Raw genomic sequence first — 18,419 nt, 5'->3', positions numbered from 1 at the left:
CTGTGCGGTCGCACAGAGTCAGACAGGACTGAAGCGACTTAGCAGCAGTTCACAGCTAATTACTACTGGGTTTAGTGGTAGTCAACTTTCATGGTTGCATTATTCATGTAGATTCGTTTTCTTTGTTCATAAACTTTGGGAGGTAGGTCGTAAACTTATGTAGGTAGGTGTGTTCGTTCACTTCTCCCCGCTCCCACCCCAGAATGTAATATTTGTAAAAGTCTGTAGAAGGTCTCAGGCTTCCCTGGAATACCGCTCAGCTGGTAAAACAGCAACCTTCCACACAGGAGACCTGGGTTCGAGTCCTGGGTCGCAAAGATCCCCTGGAGAAGAGAACTACCCATTCCAGTATTCTGGTCTGGAGACTTCCATGCTCTCTATAGGTTATGGTTGTCATTTTAGACTCCCTATGAGAATTGCTGATCAAAGTGTGTATTTAACTCTTCAGTTCAGTTCAGTCGCTCAGTCGTGTCCGACTCTTTGCAACCCCATGAATTACAGCACGCCAGGCCTCCCTGTCCATCACCAACTCCCGGAGTTCACTCAAACTCACGTCCATCCAGTCAGTGATGCCATCCAGCCATCTCATCCTCTGTCGTCCCCTTGTCCTCCTGCCCCCAATCCCTCCCAGCATCAGGGTGTTTTCCAATGAATCGACTCTTTGCACGAGGTGGCCAAAGTATGGGGGTTTCAGCTTCAGCATCAGTCCTTCCAATGAATATTCAGGGCTGATCTCCTTTAGGATGGACTGGTCGGATCTCCTTGCAGTCCAAGGGACTCTCAAGAGTCTTCTCCAACACCACAATTCAAAAGCATCATTATTCTTCGGCGCTCAGCTTTCTTCACAGTCCAACTCTCACATCCATACATGACCACTGGAAAAACCATAGCCTTGACTAGATGGACCTTTGTTGGCAAAGTAATATCTCTGCTTTTGAATATGCTATCTAGGCATAACTTTCCATCCAAGGAGTAAGTGTCTTTTAATTTCATGGCTGCAATCACCATCTGCAGTGATTTTGGAGCCCCCCAAAATAAAGTCTGACACCGTTTCCACTGTTTCCCCATCTATTTCCCATGAAGTGATGGGACCGGATGCCATGATCTTCGTTTTCTGAATGTTGAGCTTTAAGCCAACTTTTTCACTCTCCTCTTTCACTTTCATCAAGAGGCTTTTCAGTTCCTCTTCACTTTCTGCCATAAGGGTGGTGTCATCTACATATCTGAGGTTATTGATATTTCTCCCGGCAAACTTGATTCCAGCTTGTGCTTCTTCCAGCCCAGTGTTTCTCATGATGTACTCTGCAACGAAGTTAAATAAGCAGGGTGACAATATACAGCCTTGATGTACTCCTTTTCCTATTTGGAACCAGTCTGTTGTTCCATGTCCATCCTAACTGTTGCTTCCTTTCTCAAAAGGCAGGTCAGGTGGTCTGGTATTGCCATTTCTTGAAGAATTTCCCACAGTTTATTGTGATCCATACAGTCAAAGGCTTTGGCATAGTCAATAAAGCAGAAATAGATGTTTTTCTGGAACTCTCTTGTTTTTTCGATGATCCAGCGGATGTTGGCAATTTGATCTCTGGTTCCTCTGCCTTTTCTAAAACCAGCTTGAACATCAGGAAGTTCACGGTTCACGTATTGCTGAACCCTGGCTTGGAGAATTTTGAGCATTACTTTACTAGCGTGTGAGATGAGTGCAATTGTGTGGTAGTTTGAGCATTCTTTGGCATTGCCTTTCTTTGGGATTGGAATGAAAACTGACCTTTTCCAGTCCTGTGGCCACTGCTGAGTTTTCCAAATCTGCTGGCATATTGAGGGCAGCACTTTCACAGCGTCATCTTTCAGGATTTGAAATAGCTCAACTGGAATTCCATCACCTCCACTAGCTTTGTTTGTAGGGATGCTTTCTAAGACCCACTTGACTTCACCTCCAGGATGTCTGGCTCTAGATGAGTGATCACACCATCATGATTTTCATTTATGTTTTGCCAATTTTTGCTCTTTCTCCAAAGACAGTGTACCAGTGCGCACTCAACAGCACTATATCAACATTTCACGGTTTCACATGACCAGCAACTCTTGGTGTTTTCAGGCTTTTAAAATTTTTGACCATCTGGGACGTGTGCAATCCATCACTTAAAGTATTTGCATTTAATTTCACTGTATGGAAGAGCCATCACTTGTTCAAATCAAAATTCTGGTGTTGGGCATGTAGATAGTTTCCAATTTTTCTGTTTTATAATCAAAGCAGTGGTTGTCCAATTACTTCCTCAAGACAAATTCCAAGAGTGAAAATGCCAGACTAAATGTTCCACACACTGAAATTTTAGATCCATATTGCCCACCTGTCACATAGAAAGATTTTACAATTTTAAATTCTTATCTACAGTATTTGCATACCTTTACTCCAAAATGCATTTCAAAAGCAGCTTTTTAAAAAAATCTAAGTTTTGTATATACTTAATATTTTCATTTTTTTGTTTTTTTGTTTTTTTTTTATTTTTTAATTGAAGTATAATTGCTCAGAATTTGATTTTAAAGGCCAAATGACACAAGGCTCTCAGAAGAGCAAAACTCAGAAATGCTTTTTCCCATCCCACTTCCCAGAAACAACCATTTTAAATCCTTAGCAGTTTCATCTCTTTGCTTCTATAACTCATAGTATGCTTATACTGCTGTTTCTTCGTTTTGTTTTAAACTGTAGCAGACAGGCTAGATACCCACTCTGATATCAATTTTTCCTAAACCTTCAGAGATAGCTTAGAATTCCTGAGCCTTTCCAAGGTTCTGAAGCATTAAAATGTCCTTGTCCCCACTTGGCTGCTGTTATCTGCTCTCCCATTTTGTCAGTAAGAACATATCTTTTCTTTTGATTCCTTTACTGTCATTTAGTGGGGTTTTGTGGACAGAGTGGAGATAAATGGATATATTTAATCTGCCATATTCAACCTGAAATCCGAAGATACTGTAGATTTTATTATCATTATTATTATTATTCGGCCGCGCTACAGGGTTTGGGAGACCTTAGTTCCCCGTTCAGGGATTGAGCCTCTGCCCCTGCAGTGGAGTTCCCAACCACTGGACCGTCAGGGAATTCCCGTTACTTTTAGAAAATTTTTAAAAACTTTGAAAACAATCAGAGTAGTATCTATGCTAGAAAGGCCTCTCTGAAAATCGGTTAACTCTTGGGACATGGATGGACGTCAAGAAACATGGAATCAGCTGAGCGCCCCCTACTGGAATATCTTGCCCAAAGAAGTCTGACTTTCCCTGGGGCCTCTTTGTTCAGGGCCCAGTGCTTCACAATCATGGCGGTCCACCAAAGGAGTCGGACAGTTTCTAAAAATCTTATGCCCAGGACTCCACCCTGGGCCAATTAAATTTTTCTCTCTGTGTGTGGGGATTGGGCATCAGCATTTTTAAAGCTCTTAAGTGGTTCTGGAGGGCAGAGTCACTGTTCTTGGCTAAATGGATATATTTAATCTGCAGCAAAATGGCCACATCACTGGACAGTTTTCACTCTGTCATGGCGACTTCCTGCAGAGTATAAAGTTGATGTGGAGTCCTGGTCAGAGAAAATTTTAATTGGCCCAGGGTGGAGTCCTGGGCATAGGATTTTTAGACTCTCCCCGACTCCTTTGGTGGACCACCACGAATGTGAAGCACTGGGCCCTGAACAAAGAGGCCCCAGGGAAAGTCAGACTTCTTTGGGCAAGATATTCCAGTAGGGGGCGCTCAGCTGATTCCATGTTTCTTAAGGTCCATCCGTGTCCCAAGTGTTACCGATTTTCAGAGAGGCCTTTCTAGCATAGATACTACTCTACTTGTTTTCAAAGTTTTAAAAAATTTTCTAAAAGTAACGGGAATTCCCTGACGGTGCAGTAGTTGGGACTCCACTGCAGGGGCAGAGGCTCAATCCCTGAACGGGGAACTAAGGTCTCCCAAACCCTGTAGCGCGGCCGAATAATAATAATAATGATAATAAAAATCTACAGTATCTTCGGATTTCAGGTTGAATATGGCAGATTAGATATATCCATTTATCTCTACTCTGTCCACAAAACCCCACTAAATGACAGTAAAGGAATCAAAAGAAAAGATGCGTTCCTATTGACTAAACAGGAGAACAGGTAACAGCAGCCAAGTGGGGACAAGGACACTTTAGCGCTTCAGAACCCTGGAAAGGCTCAGGAATTCTAAGCTATCTGTGAAGGTTGAGGAAAAATTGATATCCGAGTGGGCATCTAGCCTGTCCGCTACACTTTAAAACCAAACGAAGAAAGAGTCATATAAGCATACTATGAGTTATAGAACGAAGTAGATGAAACTGCTAAGGATTCAAATGGTTGTTTCTGGGAAGTGGGAACTGGGATGGAGAAAAGAAATCCTGGGTTTTGCTCTTCTGAGAGCCCTGTGTCATTTGGCCTTTAAAATTAAATTCTGAAAGCAATTATCCTGCCATTAAAAAATAAATTTTAAAAAAACAAATGAAAATGTTAAGTATACACAAAACAGATTTTTTTTAGGAAAAAAAGATGCTTTTGAAACACGTTTGGGAGTAAAGGTATGCAAATACTGTAGATAAGAATGTAAAATTGTAACATCTTTCTATGTTGACAGGTGGGCAATATGGATAAAAAATTTCAGTGTGTGGAACATTTAGTCTGGCATTTTCACTCTTGGAATTTGTTCTGAGGAAGTAATTGGACAACCACTGCTTTGAGTACAAAACAGAAAAAATTGGAAACTACACGCCCTACACCAGAATTTTGATTTGAACAAGTGATGGCTCCTCCATACCGTGAAATTACATGCAAATGCTTTAAATGATGGATTGCACGCCTCCCAAACGATCAAAAATCCTAAAAGCCTGAAAACACCAAGAGTTGCTGGGCATGTGAAACCGTGAAATGTTGATATAGCGCTGTTGAGTGTGCACCGGTACACTGTCTTTGGAGAAAAAGCAAAAATTGGCATCACATAAATGAAAAGTTAAATATACACTTTGATCAGCCATCCTCATAGGGAGTCTAAAATGACTCCCTTGAACTATGCAGTGCATGGAATTCTCCAGGCCAGAATACGGGATTGGGTAGCTGTTCACTTCTCCAGGGGATCTTCCAGACCCAGGAATCGACCCAGGTCTCCTGCATGGAAGGTGGAAAACTCTCCTGGAAAACCCATTCAGGATTATGAGAACCTTACTGACCAAAGACCAATCAATCTTACTGAACAATCAACCTTATTTGCCCCCTGAGAAATCTGTATGCAGGTCAAGAAGCAACAGTTAGAACTGGACATTGCAAACCAGGCTGGTTCTAAAGCAGTAAAGGAGAACATCAAGGCTGTTTATTGTCACCCTGCTTATTTAACTTATACACGGAGTACATCATGCAAAATGCCATGCTGGATGAAACACAAGCTGGAATCAACACTGCCCAGTGAAACACCAATAACCTCCGAAATGCAGATGACACCACCCTTATGACAGAAAGCGAAAAAGAACTAAAGAGCCTCTTGATGAATGTCAAAGATGAGAGTGAAAATCTTGACTTAAAACTCAAAATTCAGAAAACGAAGATCATGGCATTCAGTCCCATCACTGCATGGCAAATAGATGCGGAAACAATGGAAACAGTGACAGGCTTTACTTTCTTGTGCTCCCAAATCACAGAGGACGGTGACTTCAGCCGTGAAAGGAAAAGACGCTTGCTACTTGGGAAAAAAGCTATGACCAACCAAGACAGCATGTTAAAAAGCAGAGATATTACTTTGCCGACAAAGGTCCGTCCAGTCAAAGATACCGTTTTTCCAGCACTCATGTATGGATGTGCGAGTTGGACTGGAAGGAAAGCTGCCGGCCGAAACATTGATGCTTTTGGACTGTGGTCTTGGAGAAGACTCTTGAGAGTCCCTTGGACTGCAGCGAAATCCAAGCCACCCATCCTAAAGGAAACCAATCCTGAACATTCATCGGAAGAACTGATGTTGCCACTGAAACTCCCAATACTTCGGCCACCTGCCACAAAGAACTGACTTATTAGAACAGACCCTGACGGTGGGCAGGACTCAAGGCGGGGGGAGGAAGGAGACGACAGAAAAGGAAGAGATTAGATAGCACGGTGGATTCGAAGGGCATGAGTGTGACGAGGCTCTGAGAATGGGTGATAGACAGGGAAACCTGAATTGCTGCAGCCCGTGGGGTTACGAAATACTAGAACGAGACTGAGAGAATCAAGCGAGTACTCCAAAGCCTAACCTCATGACTTCACGTGATAAACACACAGAAAACCCTTAAGTATAGGAGCCCCAGCAAAAGACTCTGCCTCCAAACTTTCGTTCCTCAAGGTCTGCTTTTGAACACAACAATATTGGTCTTGAAAAAGACCTCCAAAAATTAGGTTTGGCTCGCCTGTATTTTTCCCGTGGGCTTGACCCACCGAGTCTCAAGTACAAGACAAGAGACTCGGTGGGACCACGGTAAACCAAACTCCCGGGCTGGGCCTGTGCCCATAGAGATGAGGGAAGACTCACTCCTAACACAGTGAGGGTGAGTTACATCAAGCGTAAGTCCAGGTCAAGAGTTTGCAGCAGCTCACTTCACGGAAGTGGATGAAGGCCCATTCTTCGAAATACTACGTTTTAAAGAAATCTACAATAAACTGTAATAGTAAATTGAAACTACATTGCGCGCAGTGCATGCTGGGTATGCAAATGAACGCTGAGCAACCGCCGCCGAGATTCATGCCTTTCCCCACCCCAGCTCCCTTTGAAGCCAGCTACCATTCCCTTGTTCCCAGGCCCTTCTCTCCATGTTTTCTCCTCCTCGACACTCTGAGTCTGATTTCTTTTGAATAACGATTTTCTTGACGGCTGAAGCTAATGATCAGATCAGATCAGATCAGTCGCTCAGTCGTGTCCGACTCTTTGCGACCCCATGAATCGCAGCACGCCAGGCCTCCCTGTCCATCACCAACTCCCGGAGTTCACCCAGACTCACGCCCATCGAGTCAGTGATGCCATCCAGCCATCTCATCCTCTGTCGTCCCCTTCTCCTCTTGCCTCCCATCCCTCCCAGCGTCAGAGTCTTTTCCAATGAGTCAACTCTTGGCATGAGGTGGCCAAAGGACTGGAGTTTCAGCTTTAGCATCATTCCTTCCAAAGAAATCCCAGGGCTGATCTCCTTCAGAATGGACGGGTTGGATCTCCTTGCAGTCCAAGGGACTCTCAAGAGTCTTCTCCAACACCACAGTTCAAAAGCATCAATTCTTCGGCACTCAGCCTTCTTCACAGTCCAACTCTCACATCCATACATGACCACAGGAAAAACCATAGCCCTTGACTAGACGGACCTTTGTTGGCAAAGTAATGTCTCTGCTTTTGAATATGCTATCTAGGTTGGTCATAACTTTCCTTCCAAGGAGTAAGCGTCTTTTAATTTCATGGCTGCACTCACCATCTGCAGTGATTTCGGAGCCCCCAAAAATAAAGTCTGACACCGTTTCCACTGTTTCCCCATCTATTTCCCATGAAGTGATGGGACCGGATGCCATGATCTTCGTTTTCTGAATGTTGAGCTTTAAGCCAACTTTTTCACTCTCCACTTTCACTTTCATCAAGAGGCTTTTGAGTTCCTCTTCACTTTCTGCCATAAGGGTGGTGTCATCTGCATATCTGAGGTTATTGATATTTCTCCCGGCAAACTTGATTCCAGCTTGTGCTTCTTCCAGCCCAGCGTTTCTCATGATGTACTCTGCATATAAGTTAAATAAACAGGGTGTCAATATACAGCCTTGATGTACTCCTTTTCCTATTTGGAACCAGTCTGTTGTTCCATGTCCAGTTCTAACTGTTGCTTCCTGACCTGCATACAAATTTCTCAAGAGGCAGATCAGGTGGTCTGGTATTCCCATCTCTTTCAGAATTTTCCACAGTTTATTGTGATCCACACAGTCAAAGGCTTTGGCAATGTGGTCCACTGGAGAAGGGAATGACAAACTGCTTCGGTATTCTTGCCTTGAGAACCCCATGAACAGTATGAAAAGGCAAAATGATAGGATACTGAAAGAGAAACTCCCCAGGTCAGTAGGTGCCCAATATGCTACTGGAGATCAGTGGAGAAATAACTCCAGAAAGAATGAAGGGATGGAGCCAAAGCAAAAAGAATACCCAGCTGTGGATGTGACTGGCGATAGAAGCAAGGTCCGATGCTGTAAAGAGCAATACTGCATAGGAACTTGGAATGTCAGGTCCACGAATCAAGGCAAATTGGAAGTGGTCAAACAAAAAATGGCAAGAGTGAATGTCGACATTCTAGGAATCAGCGAACTGAAATGGACTGGAATGGGTGAATTTAACTCAGATGACCATTATATCTAGTACTGCGGGCAGGAATCCCTCAGAAGAAATGGAGTGGCCATCATGGTCAACGAAAGAGTCCGAAATGCAGTACTTGGATGCAATCTCAAAAACGACACAATGATCTCTGTTCGTTTCCAAGGCAAACCATTCAATATCACAGTAATCCAAGTCTATGCCCCAACCAGTAACGCTGAAGGAGCTGAAGTTGAACGGTTCTATGAAGACCTACAAGACCTTTTAGAACGAACAAACACCCAAAAAAGATGTTCTTTTCATTATAGGGGACTGGAATGCAAAAGTAGGAAGTCAAGAAACACCTGAAGTAACAGGCAAATTTGGCCTTGGAATACGGAATGAAGCAGGGCAAAGACTAATAGAGTTTTGCCAAGAAAATGCACTGGTCATAACAAACACCCTCTTCCAACAACACAAGAGAAGCTAACGATATATGGGCTCAAATGCGGCACAGAGAAGGTTCACTGTAATGTCGAATGAAATAGAGTGCCGAACCTACTCAGTCGTGCCCAGACTATTTGCGACCCCATGGACTGTAGCACTCCAGGCTCCTCTGTCCATAGACTTCTCCAGGCAAGAATACTGCAGTGGGTAGCCATTCCCTTCTCCAGGAGACGCTTCCCCAGGATGGAACCTGAGTCTCCCTTATTGTCAGCAGACTCTTTACTGTCTAAGCCATCAGGGTGGCTGTAATCAGTTAAAAAAAAAAAAAAAAAAAGCTGTATGCCAATATAGGAGGACCCGGTTTCATCCCTGGGTCGTGAAAATTGTGCTGAGCCTTATCTGACCAGCCTTCCTGTCTGTCACCAACACCCGTGCTTGCTCAAACTCATGTCCATCCAGTTGGTGATGCCATCTAATTGGTTTTATCAATGTCGTCCCTTTCTCCCCCTGCTTTCAATCTTTTCCCGGCACCAAAAAATCTGTTGGAAAACCCCATTCAGTGTTATGGGACTCTGGCCAAATATTCCCATACAAGATGGCAGAGTAGAAGGACGTGCCCTCATTTTCTCCTGGGAGAAGTCCAAAATAACAACTCGGTGCTGAACAACCAAGAACAGGAGAATGTTGGATCCCACCAGAAAAGATACCCCACATCCAAGGGCAAAGGAGACGCCCCAGCAAGGTGGTAGGAGGGGCGAAATTTAGTTTGGAATCAAATCCCATACCCATCAGTGACCCTTGGAGGGCTCAAACAAAGCCTTGTGCACACCAGGGCTCAGAGACCCCACGGAGACTGAGCCAGAACCGTGTGTGAGTGTCTCCTGTGGAGGGACTGGGGGTCAGCAGTGGCCTGCCGCAGGGGCAGGGACTCTGGGTGCAGGAGCCCTGGTCACCCAGCCTGTGGCATAAGCCCTCTTGGAGGAGGTCGCCATTAACCCCAACCATAGAGCCCCCAAGCAGACGAACCACAAAGTGCAGAACGATCATACCAAAGAAATTCTCGCACTGTTAAGAAAGTTCTAGGACCCACAACAGATTTACCAACCTGGGGATCTGGCAAGGGAACTGAGAACCCCCAAGGAATTTGACTCTGGAGGCCAGTGGGATTTGATTACAGAACCTACACAGGACTGGGGAAACAGACTCTTGGAGGGCACAAACAAAACCTTGTGCCCACCAGGACCCGGGAGAAAGGAGCAGGGACCCCACAAGGGACTGACCCAGACTTGCCCGTGGGTGTCTCTAGGAGTCCCTGGCGGAGGCGTGGGTCGGCAGTGGACTGCTGCACAGTCGGGGGCACTGAGTGCAGCAGTGCCTGCCTGGGACCCTTGGAAGGAGGTGGCCATTATCTGCATTACCTCCACCTTAGTTGGGTCTCAGGTCAAACAACAGGGAGGGAAGGCAGCCCCGCCCATCAACAGAAAATTGGATTAAACATTTAATGAGCATGGTCCCGCCCATCAGAACAAGACCCAATTTCCCCCACAGTCAGTCTCTCCCAGCAGGAAGCTTCCATAAGCCTCTTATCCTTATCTGTCAGAGGGCAGACAGAATGAAAACCAGTGTCACAGAAAGCTTGTCAAACTGATCACATGGACCACAGCCTTGTCTAACTCAATGAAACTATGAGCCGTGCCATGTTCAGTTCAGTCCCTGAGTCGTGTCTGACTCTTTGCGACCCCATGGACTGCAGCACACCAGGGTCCCTCTTCATCACCAACTCCTGGAACTTGCTCAAAGTCATGTACATCGAGGCAGTGATGCCATCCAACCATCTCATTCTCTGCTGTCCCCTTCTCCTCAGGCCTTCAATCTTTCCCAGCATCAGGGTCTTCTCCACTGAGTCAGTTCTTCGCATCAAGTGGCCAAAGTAGGTAGCCAAATGTTGAGTTTTAAGCCAACTTTTTGACTCTCCTCTTTCACTTTCATCAAGAGGCTCTTTACTTCTTTGCTTTCTGCCATAAGGGTGGTGTCATCTGCATATCTGAGGTTATTGATGTTTCTCCCGGTAATCTTGATTGCAGCCTGTGCTTCATCCAGCATAGCATTTTGCTTGATGTAGTCTGCATAAAAGTTAAATAAGCAGGGTGACAACACGCAGCCCTGAGGTTCTCCTTTCCCACTTTGGAACCGGTCTGTTGTTCCATGTCTGGTTCTAACCATTGCTTCTTGACCTACATACAGATTTCTCTGGGGGCACGTCAGGTTGATTGGTCAGTAAGATTGATTGGTCTTTGGTCAGTAAGGTTCTCATAATCCTGAATGGGTTTTTGGGAGATGTTTCTGGTGCTGGGAAAGATGGAAGACAGGAGGAGACAGGGACGACTTTGGGTAAAATGATTAGATAGCGTCACCGACTCGGTGGACATGAGTTTGAGCACGCCCCGGGAGTTAGTGACGGATAGGAAAGCCAGTCGGATAGAACTGTGCTAATGAACTGGACAATTTTCACGACCCAGCGACGGATCCGGGCCCTCTTATTTTGGCAGTCACTTTTTTTTTTTTTTTTTAAATATGGTGATTCGAGTCACCCTGATGGCCTAGACATATAAAGAGTCCATTTACAAAGCGGGAGACCCAGATTCGCTCCTGGGGAAGCATCTCCTGGAGAAGGGAATGGCTACCCACTGCAGTATTCTTGCCTGGAGAATTCCATGGACAGAGGAGCCTGGAGGGCTACAGTCCATGGGGTCGCAAATAGTCTGAGCACGACTGAGTGCGTTCGGCGCTCTATTTCATTCCACATTATAGTGAACCTTCTCTGTGTCAAATCCAGCGCCCCTATATCGTTATCTTAAGCCGTCAAGAAAAGCCTTATTCAAACGAAATCAGACCCAGAGTGTCCAGGAGGAGAAAACATGGAGTCAGGGACCTGGGAACAAGGGACTGGAAGCTGGCTTCATGGGAGCTGGGGTGGGGAGAGGCGTGAAGCTCGGGGGTGGGGCCTCAGCCTTCATTTGCATAACCAGCATGCACTGCGCGCAATGTAGTTTCTATTTATTATTTCAATTATCATAATTTTATTTAAAACGTAGTATTTCGAAGAATGAGCCTTTGTCCACTTCCGTGAAAAGATCTGCAAACTCTTGACCCGGACTTACCCTTGACGGTCCTCACCCTCACGGTGTCACGGGCTCTGTGGTAGGCTTAGGTTCGCCCTTACTTCTACCCGGCGTGAGTCCTTGGTGTTTTACCGAGGATTCCACCGGGTAGGTCTAAGTAAGGGTAAAGGGAAGTTCTGCTAATTTTTGGAGGCCTTGTGGTATTCCACAAGGCTAACATAGTTGTGTGAAAAAGTAGAATTTAAAAAGTGAGGCCGTTTTTCTACAGCTGCGGTAGTTAACAGCTTTATGTGTGTTTATCTGTTGTGGCTGCCGCTAAGTCGCTTTAGTCGTGTCTGACTGGGTGCGACCCCATAGACGGCAGCCCACCAGGCACCGCTGTCCCTGGGATTCTCCAGGCAAGAATACTGGAGTGTGGTTGCCATTTTCTTCTCCAACACAGAGGGAAGTCGCTCAGTCGTGTCCGACTCTTAAGCGACTTCATGGACTGCAGCCTATCAGGCTCCTCCGTCCGTGGGATTTTCCAGGCAAGAGTACTGGAGTGGGGTGCCATTGCCTTCTCCGGTGTTTATCTAGGGAAACCATATTCTCAATTTTTAGTCAGTAACATTTTCATAATGCTGAACGGGTTTTCCTCGAGATTTTTTGTTTTTTCATTCTGGGAAAGATTGAAGACAGGAGGAGAAAGGGACGACGTTGACTCATTATACGGCACTCACTTTCTCGGTGGACATGCATTTGAACAAGCCCCAGGAGAGCTGTGTGGAGATGACTGAGTGAAGGAACTGGGCAATTTTTACGACCCAGGGATGGAACCAGTTCCTCCTATATTGGTAGACAGCTTTTTTTTTTTTTTTTTTTTTTAGTGATTAGAGTCACCCTGGTGGCTTAGATAGGGGAGAGTCTGCTTACAATGTGGGAAACGGAGGCTCGCTCCTGGGGAAGAATCTCCTGGAGAAGCTACCCACTTGGGTATGGCTACCAGGGAATGGCTACCCACTGCAGTATTCTTGCCTGGAGAAGTCCATGGACAGAGGAGCCTGGAGGGCTACAGTCCATGGGGTCGCAAGTAGTTTGGCACGACTGTGCACTCAGGGCACTCGGTTTCATTTGACATTATAGTGAACCTTCTCTGTGTCAAATGCAGCACTCCCATATCATTTTCTTAAGCCATCGAGAAAATCCTTTATTTGAAAGAAATCAGACGCAGAGCGTCAAGGAGAAGACATGGAGTCAGGGGCCTGGCATCAAGGGACTGGAGGCAGGCTTCGCGGGAGATGGGGTGGCAAAGGCACGAATCTCGGGGGTAGGAGCTCAGTGTTTATTTGCATAGCCAGAATGCACTGCACGCAATATGTTCAATTTATTATTTGAATGTATCATAGATTTCCTTTAAACATACTATTTCAAAGAATGAGCCTTCGTCCACTAATGTGAAGAGATCTGCTTACAACCTCTTCACCGGGACTTACCCTTTTTTTGCTTCTCATCCTCAGTGTATTAGGTATGAGCTTCCCCTCGTGGGCTTCCCCTGGTGGGCTTCCCTGGTGGGCTTCCCTGGTGGCTCAGAGGTTAAAGCGTCTGTCTCCAATGTAGGGAAACCCGGGTTCGATCCCTGGGCTGGGAAGATCCCCTGGAGAAGGAAATGGCAACCCACTCCAGTATTCTTGCCTGAAGAATCCCATGGACGGAGGAGCTTAGTAGGCTACAGTCCACGGGGTCGCAGAGTCGGACACGACTGAGTGACTTCACTTTCACTTTCGCTTTTCCCCTCATCAGTACGTGCCCAGGCACGGTCCGGTATCCGTCCTCCATTTCTTGCTGCTGCTTGAGCTTAAAGTCTAGTATTGCCGTGCAGACTAAGTCAAGTAGGACCAAGAAAGAAAGAAATATTACATTAGCCAACGGTTTTTGGAGGTCTTATGAGCTTAAACAAGACTGATATTCTTGTGTAGAAAAGTAGAACTGGGAAAATAAGTGATTTCAGGCGATTTTTTAGATTCTTGAAGCTTTCTGTGTTTACCATTTTAGATTGCGGGTCTGGTCTTTGGTGAGTTGAAAGTCGCTTAGTCGTGTCCGACTTTTTGTGACCCCATGTACTATGCAGTCCATGGAATTTTCCAGACCAGAATACCAGAGTGGCTAGCCTTCCCCTTTTGCTGGTGTCTTCCCTACCCAGGGATGGAACCCAGGTCTCCCGGTGGATGGAACCCGGGCCTCGGATATTGGCAGATAGGTTGGTTTTTTTTGTTTTTCTTTTGCTGATTAGAGTTACCCTGATGACTTTAGAGAGCCTGCTTTCAATATGGTAGACCCAGGCTCAGTTCCTGGGGAAGGTTCTCCTGGAGAAGGGAATGGTTACCCACTGTAGTATTCTTGCCTGGGGAATCCCATGGACAGAGGAGCCAGACAGGCTCTGGTCAGACACGACTGAGCGACTTTCACAGAGAGAGCCACCTGGGAAAAGGAGGACTCTTTTTAGGTGATCCCACGTTTCTGTCGCAGGTGTAATTGTCTTTTGGGCTGTGATTTGTTTTCTGTAGTGTCAGTCACTCAGTCCTGTGGGACTGTTAGCCAACCTATGGACTGTAACCTGCCAGTCTCCTCTGTCTGTGGAATTCTCCAGGCCAGAATACTGCAGTGAGTTTCCATTCCCTTCTCCAGGGACTCTTCCCGACCCAGAGATGGAACCCAAGTCTCCTGCATTGCAGGCGAATTGTTTACCATGTGAGCCACCATTTTTTTTCCCCCTAATCCACGGTTATTACTACTAGATTTAATGGTAGTCAACTTTCATATTTGCATTATTCATATAGGTTCGTTTTCTTGGTTCACAAACTTATGGAGGTAGTTAGTAAACCTATGTGGGTAGATGTGTTCATTCTGTTCTCACCCTTCCCACCCCAGGATGTAATATTTGTAAAAATCCATAGAACGTCTCAGGCTCTACTGGTAGCTCAGCTGGTAAAAAATCCACCTTCCCTGCAGGAGACCTGGGTTCGATTCCTGGGTTGGGAAGATCCCGTGGAGAAGAGAACAGCTACCCATTCCAGTATTCTGGCCTGGAGAATTCCATGCAGTGTATAGTTCATGGGAGTCATTTTAGACTCCCTATGAGAATTGCTGATCAACGTGTATATTTAACTTTTCATTTATGTAGTGCCAACTTTTGCTTTTTCTCCAATGTCTGTACTGGTGCACACTCAACGGCACTGTATCAACATTTCGCTGTTTCACATGCCCAGCACTCTTGTTGTTTTCGGGATTTTAGAATTTCTGAGCGTCTGGGATGTGTGCAATCCATCATTTAAAGTATTTGCATATAATGTCACTGTTTGGAGGAGCCATCACTTGTTCAAATCAAAATTCTGGTGTAGGGCGTGTAGATAGTTTCCAATTTTTCTATTTTATACTCGAAGCAGTGGTTGTCCAATTACTTCCTCAAGACAAATTCCAAGAGTGAAAATGCTGGACTAAATGTTCCACACATTGAAATTTTTGATCCATATTACCCACCTGTCACCTGGAAAGATTTTACGATTTTACATTCTTATCTGCAGTATTTGCATATCTTTTACTCCCAAATGCGTTTCAAAAACAACTTAAAAAAAATATATATATACGCTTTGTATATACTTAATATTTTCATTTGTTTTAAAAAATAAATTTATGTATTTTTAAAATTTACTTTTTAATTGAAGGATAATTGCTTACAGAATTTAATTTTAAAGGCCAAGTGACACAAAGCTCTCAGAAGAGCAAAACCCAGGATTTCTTTTCCCCATCCCAGTTCCCACTTCCCAGAAACAACCATTTTAAATCCTTAGCAGTTTCATCTGTTTGCTTCTATAACTCATAGTATGCTTACACGGCTCTTTCTTCGTTTTGTTCTAAACTGTAGCAGACAGGCTAGATACCCACTCGGATATCAATTTTTCCTCAACCTTCAGAGATAGCTTAGAATTCCTGAGCCTTTCCAGGGTTCTGAAGCATTAAAGAGTCCTTGTCCCCACTTGGCTGCTGTTACCTGTTCTCCTGTTTAGTCAATAAGAACGTATCTTTTCTTTTGATTCCTTTACTGTCATTTAGTGGGGTTTTGTGGACAGAGTAGAGATAAATGGATATATCTAATCTGCCACATTCAACCTGAAATCCGAAGATACTGTAGATTTTATTATCATTATTATTATTATTCAGCCCCGCTACAGGGTTTGGGAGACCTTAGTTCCCCGTTCAGGGATTGAGCCTCTGCCCCTGCAGTGGAGTCCCAACTACTGCACCGTCAGGGAATTCCCGTTACTTTTAGAAAATTTTTTAAAACTTTGAAAACAAGTAGAGTAGTATCTATGCTAGAAAGGCCTCTCTGAAAATCGGTTAACACTTGGGACACGGATGAACCTTAAGAAACATGCAATCAGCTGAGCGCCCCCTACTGGAATATCTTGCCCAAAGAAGTCTGACTTTCCCTGGGGCCTCTTTGTTCAGGGCCCAGTGCTTCACATTCGTGGTGGTCCACCAAAGGAGTCGGGGAGATTCTAAAAATCCTATGCCCAGGACTCCACCCTGGGCCAATTAAAATTTTCTCTCTGTGTGTGGGGATTGGGCATCAGCATTTTTAAAGCTCTTAAGTGGTTTTGGAGTGCAGAGTCACTGTTCTCGGCTAAGCTGCTCACTGGTTTAGCCCGTTTATAACAGCATGGTAATATTTGGACCGGAATCCGTCCCATGTCCTTGTTATGCAGTTACCTTTGTGTGTTGTCTAGATTCTGGATAGTGTCTATTTTCATGCTTTAATTTCATAAGCATGTCTTCTGTTAATCTGAGTAACGAAGCACACGGCGGCATTAACATAGTATTTTCGTGCCACACTCATTTGGCAGAGGCATAGGATTCAGCTCAGTCCTCACATCACATTTATACTCTGCAGGAAGTCGCCATGACAGAGTGAAAACTGTCCAGTGATGTGGCCATTTTGCTGTATCTGGATTTTTGCATTGCTGGAGTGCAGTAATGGTGGAGAATATTATGGTCTTAATGACTATTATTGTGATTATAATGTGGATACTTGAGGCGTAGTCACCAAAACCCTCCATTATTATGAATTGATCCAATGTCTATATGGGGTCGCAAGGAGTGGGACACGACTGAGCACACACGGATGCACTATATTAGCACCCCCCACCCACCCCTAGCCGCTCTCAATAACCCCCAAAGCGTTGTTGAGAACAGGCTTAATTCTTAGAGGGGCTGGTTATTCTTGCTGAGTTTTAGCTTTAGTCTGTAAAACGTATCGTCATTGCTCATCATGGTTATCAGAAAAGAACAAGATGGGTCAATATATATCATCACGACTGGAGGAGGGGAAAATCCTACAACAGATTTAAAGGACCATGTGGAGGGAATTCTCTGGTGATTAGGGTTCCATGCTTTCATTGCCAAGAGAATGGGTTCAGCCCCTGCTGGGGGACTAAGATCCTACAAGCTGAGTGAAGCACCCCCCACACAAAAAAATAGTGACTGGGTTGCAGTGATCTTTTATAATGAAGGACATGTTACTGAATTTGAGAAGTCTACAGTGAAAGTAAAATGTGTTCTTAAAACTCAAGACTATCTCAGGGCAGTTGCAATTCTAACAACAGGAGTTGACAGGGTCCTCTATACCAGAAGAGAATTTTTAGTTTTCAGTAAAAACGGTAACATTTAAACCTTAAAGAAATCAGGATACACTGAATAAATGCTATAAAATATTGTAGTTTAACAACTGAAATCATAAATGGCTTTATCTAAACAAATCCCTCAGTGTGAAGATCACATAATCTTCACACATCACAAAAGTGATTTGTGAGAAATGCATAACTGCATGAAATTAAAGCTTCATGAATCTATACATCATCTGCCATGACTTACTAGTTTTCCAAGCATCTTTGGGGGCACTGTAACATGCATTTTGTCATTTTATTTTCTTCTTATCAACATAGTTGGATACTTTCATGAACTAATCATTCATGAAAAGTCTGTCTTCTTCCAATGAAAATAATTAATTACATTAACTATATCAAAATTTCTACCACATATTTTTTAAAACTCAAAAATAAATTGTTAAAATTGAATCCACCTGAGTTCAGGGTTGAACGATGTGTATCTTTACTTTGAAATGGTAGGAAAATCTACCAGAAAGAGCAACCTAGCAAATAACTATAGAAGCACATGCAGAGTTCTATTTTTTAATACCTAAAGCAGTCAAGAAGGCAAGTAAAAAATTGCAAGTTGGATGTAATCTTAAATTTTCTTTCGGTAAACTTTAAAAATATTTTGTGAATCCTATTCATAATATTATTTTTTTAATGCCCAAAATTTAAAAAAATATGAAACACTTCTCTGAATTTGTGTGTCATCCTTGCGCAGGGGCCATGCTAATCTCTGTATCATTCGAGTTTTAGTATACGTGCTATTGAAGCTTCTAGCACTGTAACATTATTTTGATTGTGCAAAACCATCTTGGTTATAACGGGGCATCTGAAAGCACAATGAGGA

The 18,419-nt window shown here is 44.2% G+C and overlaps 1 non-coding gene across 1 annotated transcript; it reads right to left on the bottom strand.

Annotated features, from left to right (window-relative positions):
* Positions 1-18,244: 18,244 nt before the first annotated feature.
* LOC129640451 (U6 spliceosomal RNA) lies at positions 18,245-18,352 on the bottom strand. The gene has a single exon (XR_008708821.1). It is a non-coding gene; the product is annotated as a U6 spliceosomal RNA (small nuclear RNA).
* Between the last annotated feature and the right edge of the window lie 67 nt (positions 18,353-18,419).

The sequence above is a fragment of the Bubalus kerabau genome, chromosome X (assembly GCF_029407905.1).
Source record: "Bubalus kerabau isolate K-KA32 ecotype Philippines breed swamp buffalo chromosome X, PCC_UOA_SB_1v2, whole genome shotgun sequence".
Lineage (NCBI taxonomy): Eukaryota > Metazoa > Chordata > Mammalia > Artiodactyla > Bovidae > Bubalus > Bubalus kerabau.
This window is presented reverse-complemented; position numbering and strand designations above follow the sequence as displayed.